Raw genomic sequence first — 8,400 nt, 5'->3', positions numbered from 1 at the left:
GCATGTCAATTTAAATCAATACATAGCCTACAACTATTTCACATGTACAATATTTTCTTAGCCCTAATACTTAATACTACTTATTTCGTTTTGATTGTTATATTTGATTATAAGGGATAATATAAGGGATAATGTGCAGCAATCACAATTGAGTCCACAATCGAATCCATAAAGACAAAGTAAATCTGTTTACAGTTGTTTCATATGGATGTTGAGAGGTATCCATATACCTCTTCATTTTGCTCTCAAAGTGCACCAGATTGATGCATTTAACTTCAATATTTAAAAAAAATCACTCCAAAGGGAGTGCTTGTTCTTCCTTCTGTCTGTCTGTATCTGTGTATTCTCATGTTCCGATTAGCCCAGCCAAATTGTTCTTCTTTTGTGTCTATATCGACGCCGGGATCTTGAGTCGAGGCTGATCCTCTTGCTGTGGTCCCGCATCCTGGATCCTCTATCCTGAGTTCTGGATTAAGTCTTGGACTTCGGGTCGTGGCTGAACCTGTCTCTGCGGTCCTGCCTGGGTCCCGTCGTGCTGCCTCCCTGAAGGCTCCCACAGGATTGTTGACATCCTCGTGGATTCATCTTCTTATTATAGACACATGCATTTCCTAACATTCGGTCTACCTATGTTGTAAAATGTATTATCTCTTCGATTTACACACGGCATCTATTGCACGTCTGTCCGTCCTGGAAGAGGGATCCCTCCTCTGTTGCTCTCCCCGAGGTTTCTCCCATTTTTCCCTTTAAACTGTGGGTTTTCTCTGGAAGTTTTTCCTTGTATGATGTGAGGGTCTAAGGCAGGGGTGGGGAACCTTTTTCCTCTCAAGGGCCATTTCAATTTTTACAACATCCTTCGAGGGCCGTACAAACTCAACGTCTGCTTAAAAAACTCAAATCATAGCCCATTCATTTCGCGTTTCTTTCATGCTGTGCAAAGAAAAAGCAACCTCTTTATCCAGATATTTGACCATGACCCGCGCATTCATGCACCGTGGCATGACCACCAAAACAGAAAGATATGGACACAAGATGTGTGCAAATGTATTTAGTTTCATATCCATGCGGACATGATTTAAGTGTGTGTGTGTGGGGGGGGGGGGGGGGGGGATCTAACCTCAACTAGGGGGGTTTGGGGGCATGGACCACCAGGAAGATTTTTTTTAAATGTTGAGGTTAAAAGCATCAATCTGGTGCACTTTGAGAGCAACATGAAGAGATCTATGGATACATCTCTCAACATCCATATGAAACAGAACAGTAAGCAGATTTTTTTCTTTATGGATATTTTACAAATCACTTCCCTTTTAAACTGTATTCTTGTTTATTAATAACAACTTTGTTTTACTGTCATATTAGTATTGTATACCTGTTTACTCTATTCTCTTATTTTTCTATAACTATAATGATCATATAAAGATGTGCCTTTACCTCACTGGTTGGAGAAAAAGCTTCTTATATTCGTTAGCATAGCTAGCTAACCAGATGCTAATAACAACAACGTTATTGACTGTATGATCAGTATGACAGATGAACAGATCGCCACTGGGCTTTCAACTAAAGACACAGCCACGCAAAAACTGCGGCATGTGTACAGCTCCTTATGGGTATTGCAATTTGTGAAGTCCCGGCCCGGAGCCGCGTTCTGGTGCTCTCCGTTAGAACTACACTCCTGTCAGACGAGACATATACCACGTGATGACATGTTAGGCTCGTCTTGTGTTCAAGGACCCTGACCTTGGCCAGGAAAAACAAGCTTGTTTAATTATTTTGCGGTCTAGATTTCTTGAATTTCTTTCTTTTTTGCGTGTGTTTATAAATTACCTCGAGGGCCGTACCAAATGGTCTCGCGGGCCGTATACGGTCCGGAGGCCGGAGGTTCCCCACCTCTGGTCTAAGGAAAGAGGGTGTCGTTTTCTTCTCATACTGATATTCTGAACAAACTGCTATTGTATTAGCTGTAAAATGTCTTTACTGTAGGGTATTTTTATTATTTGCACAGTACTTTGGCTTGACCAAAAATCGTTTATAAATGTGCTATATAAATAAAACTTGATTTGATTGATTTGATTTGAAAGGGTGTGCGCCAAGGTTCCGTATTAGGACCAATAATTTCACCATATATGTAAATAATCTCTAATAATTTTTCAAATGCTGCTTTCCATTTTTATGCAGATGATACTGTTATTTATTGTTCATCCTCTTCTATAGAGCAAAGTCTTGATTTCCCCCAGTCTGCCTTTGATGTTATTCCATCCCATTTATCTCAACTCAAGTTAGTATTAAATGCAGACAACTCCAAACTCATGATATTCTCAAATGGCAAAAAGTTCTTAAACTGCTTTTCTCCCCAACATTTTTACTGTTCAAGGGACTGACATTGAAATTGAAAGGGTCACCACATACACATATCTAGGTTTTATTATTGATCAGAACTTATCTTTCAAGTCACACACTGATAATGTTGTTTTAAAATTAGGTTTCTCCTTTCAGACAAGGAAACATTTGATCTCTGCAACGTTTTTACCAGTATTGGATTCTGGTGATCTGCTTTACATGAATGCCTCTGACCAGTGCCTAAAGAGTTTGGATACTGTGTACCATTGTGCATTATGTTTTATTACATATATATATATATATATATATATATATATATTGTGAGTTTGGAATAAATATGCCCTTTATGAAAATTATTAGTTGGTTACTGTTAGTAAAAAAACAGTAAGGTTATCATTGGATGTTTGTTACACTTGGATACGTTTTCTGTAATACTTCTAACATTATTATTCTCCAGTTTATGCATTTGGGTGACTTGCAGTTAATGCTCGACATTCAATTCAAAACCTTTATTTATCCAGGTAAAATCCCATTGAGATCAATGATCTATTTTTCAAGGGAGACCTGCAGCAGTAGGTTCCACATGAAGGCATAAAAACATAAACAACAGAACAACAAAAGGACATCATACAGCAAAGATTACAGGGATTACAATTTACATATCTATCCACATGTACAGGTACCAACAGCATCTGATAGTGGAGCATCCAACCGAGCTTTAAAAACATGTAGCTGTACCAGCTTGGTAATTTTCCATTCTTTTTGCAGACTGTTCCAAGTTAGTGGAGCTGTACATCTAAAAGCTTTCTTCCCTAAGACAGTCCTAGCACTTGGCAAATTTAATAAAACGACAGCATGAGATCTCAGGCAATAAGTACTTTCAATTTGCCGAGAGATCAGGGAGCAGATATAAGATGGTACTTTATCCAACATGGCTTTGTAAATGAAAATGTACCAGTGACTGAGCCTCCGTACAGTAAGTGATGGCAAAACTGTCTTGGTTTACAGTGTACAGTGATGCGTAAGTGCTTTACAGTTTGTCACAAATCTCAGTGCACTGTGATAGTAAAACCTTATTGTGGTTTAATTATATATCCAAAGCAGTCAGAAGTCAGAAAATCATTAGTGATGTTTAACCACTCAGAAGACAGCCCATCAAAAATAAACACATTGAGACCTTTCAGAGAGGTAGTTAATCTTCTACATATAATAACGGACAAAGTAAAGAATGAAGTGTAGGCTATGTTTAAATGTTCGGAATTTGACCGTGTATGATGGTCCTCTTGAGTTGCCGTACAGCCAATGGCGTACAGCCATTGCTCCGTTTTTCACAAACATTTTCACACGCTAGGATTATGGGAATACTTCAATTCGGTTCGTCATGATCTCTAGATGTGATTTGCCCCCAGCACCCCTGGGTAAATTACCGTAGAGCCAATCACAATGCGTACAATGCATGACGTCATTGGTAAGAGACGCACCCCGAACACATCGTGTGGCCCGTACACATCGTGTACCGACACCGGGGTTGCGTTCCAATAGTCCATTTAGCTTAGGAACCTTCCTAACCAAGTGAAATGACCAGGAAGTACGTCAGTGGCAGCCATGTTAAGTGCCGTTCCAATTCTCCAAATGAAAGGAAAGGAGGTTTCAAACTTCCTTTATAACCTCCTTTAGCTTAGGAACCACTGGACGGTTATGGCTAGAAAGGATCCGTCTAATGTAAATATGACGTCACGTTCTCGTTCTAACTCTCGTTGTAATCGGAGCGGCTCGGAAGCGCAGTCACGTGGCTGAATTTTTACGTTTGGGATGGCGAGAAACTAAACTATATTAAGTATGTAAATACTTGTTAGCGGTCTTGCTGTTGAAAGAAGAATGACAACACTGTAGATCAGCAACACTATGGTTTATTTTGTATTCACAGGCAAGTCAACGTTGTTGCAGTAAAAGTCCCAAGATAGCTCCTGGTGCAATAAAATGTATGTTGCATGTTACTGCTGTAGATGTGTTTACCTCTTTTATATCCCGTTGGGTAGTTTAATCTGCAGCAATGCATCATATTCTATAATATCATCATATATGTGCAGCTTTGTCTCTGTCGTATCTTTCAAATGAAAGTGAAACAGCTGTTTTCAGCTTTGTGATGATGCATTTTCCAGCTGATCCAAGAGGCTTTTTAAATACCTTACTTGGCTTAGGAGGGAGGGGAATTTTCTCAACACATAAAGGAACACTTTATCCTTCAGTTTATCACAAACTTTACATCAACACATTTGGAGATCCTAATTTGAATCCAGTCTGTAATTTGATATTAAGGTTTTAATAATGAAATGAGGTCATGAATCGAGTTCAAGGTTAAGATCATCTTTATTATCCTATGTACAAAAATTAACATACAACATTAATATAACAGTAACGAATAAAACAAAATAACATTATGCAACTCTGATCTTCTTGCTGATACTTTTCAAAGTTACTTTTACATTTGCTCTACTTCTCCTGCTACTGTTTGCTCTGCTTTCAACTTCTCTTTCAACTCTGCTCTTTACTCTGCTTTCCCTGTTTCCTCTGTTCTCCTCTCCTCATCTTCTCCTCAGACTATCCTTCTTTTGCTGTATCCTCTCCTCTCCTGTTCTCCTCTCCTCATACTCTCCTCCTTTTGCTGTCTCCTCTCCTCTGTTCTCCTCATCTCCTCTCCTCCTTAGACTCTCCTCCTTTTGCTGTTAGATATTTAGACTGTAATGACAGCTTATGATATACTTTTTATAACTACATCAATCACATGCAATGGATTAAAAACGTTGTTTTACTTACCACCTCTTTACAGCTCCATTCATCTCCAAGCTTCCAACATTCACCCGGCGGTGGTGCCTTGGATGAAAACTACTTTTGATATGATACAATACAACAACAATAGTTAACACCTATCCACAGCAATAAGCACAATGAGAAGACTAATGGTCTCTTTTATACCAATTTCTATTGGAGTGAAATGAACTGTGCCATGTCACATAGGATTGGAATGGATGATTGGCTGTGTTTTGTGAATATAGAGGAGATGGCAAAAGTAAATATACTTTGTTCTTACCTAAAGCATCTATCCTCCTCTTCGTACCCCGGCCTGCTCCTCCCGCATTAGACTTTGGGGACTTAGCTCTTAAAATCTTGTTCAAGCTGTCCACTCTGTAGTTGGATCTCATGACATCAGCTTTATGACCCACCCAGCCTGAAAAAGGGTGTCTACAATGGCTGGTACTGAGAGGTGTTATGGTCCTCTTCTGCCTTTTGTGTTTGGGGGGCGTGAAGGTGAGAGGAAGACTACTGTCATGTGGGGTGTGTTGCTTTACGTCCTCCAAAAGATCATTTAGTCTTGATATCACTGTACACATGAACGTCTCATCCTGTAGGTGGTATGTGTGCTCAGTAATTTCGCGCAATAAGGTCCCACACTGCTGTCGTTTCCTATCTCTTGAGGACTTTGAGTGGTTACCACTGCTCTGATTACAACGAGAGTTAGAAGGACGTCTCTTCGCGATCTTCCCGCTTCCCGCCCACCCCGACCCTTTCCGATTACAGCCGAGCCGCTCCGATTACAACGAGAGTTAGAACGAGAACGTGACGTCATATTTACATTAGACGGATCCTTTCTAGCCATAACCCCACTGGACCTCCCTTGACGAAAGGAGAGGAGAAAATGCTGCCCCACAATGCATTGCAGCCGCAGCATTTGCCGTCACTCAACAGTCGGCCGTTCACGGAAACAACCGATTATGACCGAGAAATTATATCATGAAAGTTAAGGTGCTTATTAAGCATTTTAAAACGTATGTGGTAAGTTGCCAAAGTGCTTTGTTCTGAACGTTCATCAGTATGATAATCAAAAAGAGAAATATCAACGTTAGTTTTTACTGAAATGATCTAATAAAGTCAACATTTCAGTCTTTACTGAGCTGTGTGGAGTTTGTTCAACTTTTAAAAGATGTTTGAATGGTGATATACACAGTGATAGATGTTAAGTACTAACGTTTATAATAAGTACATTTGTATTGATTTTAAGATCTTTCCATACAATCACACGTATTGGGATCATTTGTATTAATGTGTACCGGAGGGAGAGGGTGACGAGCATAAGTTTCACTTTACTTTTTTATTTAAATTCCAACTTTGGTCATGAAGAATATGTTTCTCTGTTGTCCACATTCATAAAGCATAAAACAACAGCATCAGAGCACGGTGCAGAGTCTCTAGATGAGTTTACAGTAGTCCCTCGTTCTTATTAAACATCCATGTTGTAGTCTGCTGAATAGAACACTGTAGTTTCCATAGTTTCCCCACAGCAGCAGACGCACACAATGACGTCCGCTGGCGCATCATAAACATGTCGGATAGTGAAAGTGCATTCGGATTCTCTAAATTACCGCAGTCTCTTCTCCTAAGTCCTTTTGAATTCTCCTATCCACTATCCCTTAACCCCGTGACGTTTCACTCAGAGGTCAAGGAATAGGAGATAGGGTTAGAATTTAGGAGTTGATTTTTGGATTATCGGAACGCAACCCGATTTTAAAACAACCAGAGCCTTTGTTGTATGTCATCTGCATGCCTTTACTTAAATCGGTCTAATTAGGGTAAAATCCTACCAAACACCTCTACAACCATGTCAGTAAAGCAGGTCTATGTTTAAAAGTAACATGATCATCCATGATCGGGTTTTTAATTACAAGTGCAGCATGTTGGCTATTCACATGATGACACTTCCACTTTGTGAAGGACTCTTCCTAAGAGCTGGCCTTATGTACTAAGAGCATTCTCAAGCTAATTAGTTTCCAATCATTTTTAATGTAGACATTTTTTTTTAATCAATGTACAGCAGTTCAATAGAGAGAGATTTTTCTTGCAGTGTAAACTGTTCGATTTGTTCCTAACCGAGCTGTGCATCTGCCAACATCGAGTAGTATCAATGTCATAACAGTTCTCTCATTTTCTAAAATTTGAAATATTTAAAAAATGCATCTTTACCATATCCTGACCTTAGTACAGACAGTCAACAGTTCATTTAAGATTACTATTGTGAAAAAGCTGTGAAGAGCAGTGATTAGGTCCACATGAGCAAGGGTTAAAATTCATCATTCAGCTACATGACATGCTTTTCCTGCTCTTTATGCCCCTATTTTCCCTATGTGTGGATGTTCCTTTTCAAAAGCGACATACTAAACGAAACCAACTGCTCCCTTTTGGTGTTTTGTCGCAGTGGCAAAAAATGGTCATTTATGATTGAAGACCTAAAATCAGTCCTAGTTTTATTCATCTCTATTAACGCACTTTGTTTCTTCTTCCACGCAATGATTCCAAATGGCTTTGCAAGCAGTGATTGTCACCAGCACGGTTTCCCAACCCAATATATCGCCCAAAAATGTGAATGAATGGTTGTTTACGTACTCTACCACTGTGATTATTAGGAGTTGGTTCATCAGGATAGGCAGTATGTCTTCAGTCTCTACGACTCTTCAGTCCAGAAACCATTGCCATTTGTCAACGCTTCCCGGCCACATGTTGAAACAAGTTCACTGCAGCAAACAGAGAAAAACAGAAAGCGTTCAGAAAGCGAAAGTATCTAAGTTGATCTGGTCCCATCTGGCTGATACCTGATCCGATGAAGTCAGTATCAATTCGATTCACTTCTCAGATTACTGGATATGTACAGTATAACTCAGAGGCCTACATATGTGAAACCATGTCCTAGCACTTTATAAAATAGTACCAAAAGTTAGAGAACAATCTGAAAAATAAACATCCTTTGGCAGAACAGAATTTTTTTTCCTTTTCCTTTTTAATCGGGGCCCTGACTCCCAGGTTAGGAATCATTGCGTGAGCTATATGACTGCTGTGACATCTGATCTCTGATTTCCCCCTTCTGTGTTCAATCTGATGAAGCTCTTTAGGGGATTATTAGTCTGTGAAAACGTTTTTATTAAGCCATTACTTGCACCATGGAAAGCTTGAATCACTGTGTGTGTGCACTCGCTAATTTCCTTTCTGCTATTATGGCAGTAATAGCACATG

The 8,400-nt window shown here is 39.5% G+C and overlaps 1 long non-coding RNA gene across 2 annotated transcripts; it reads right to left on the bottom strand.

Annotated features, from left to right (window-relative positions):
- Nucleotides 1-4,688: 4,688 nt before the first annotated feature.
- On the bottom strand, nucleotides 4,689-5,846 carry LOC307036936. 2 transcript variants are annotated; one of them, XR_013807532.1, is made up of 3 exons: nucleotides 5,429-5,846; nucleotides 5,155-5,226; nucleotides 4,689-5,076 (listed from the first exon to the last, which is right to left on the bottom strand). It is a non-coding gene; the product is annotated as an uncharacterized lncRNA (long non-coding RNA). The 2 variants fall into 2 exon arrangements; XR_013807531.1 differs by having other exon boundaries at nucleotides 4,689-5,226.
- Between the last annotated feature and the right edge of the window lie 2,554 nt (nucleotides 5,847-8,400).

Source organism: Notothenia rossii, assembly GCF_949606895.1.
Source record: "Notothenia rossii genome assembly, chromosome: 4".
Taxonomy (NCBI): Eukaryota; Metazoa; Chordata; class Actinopteri; order Perciformes; family Nototheniidae; genus Notothenia; species Notothenia rossii.
This window is presented reverse-complemented; position numbering and strand designations above follow the sequence as displayed.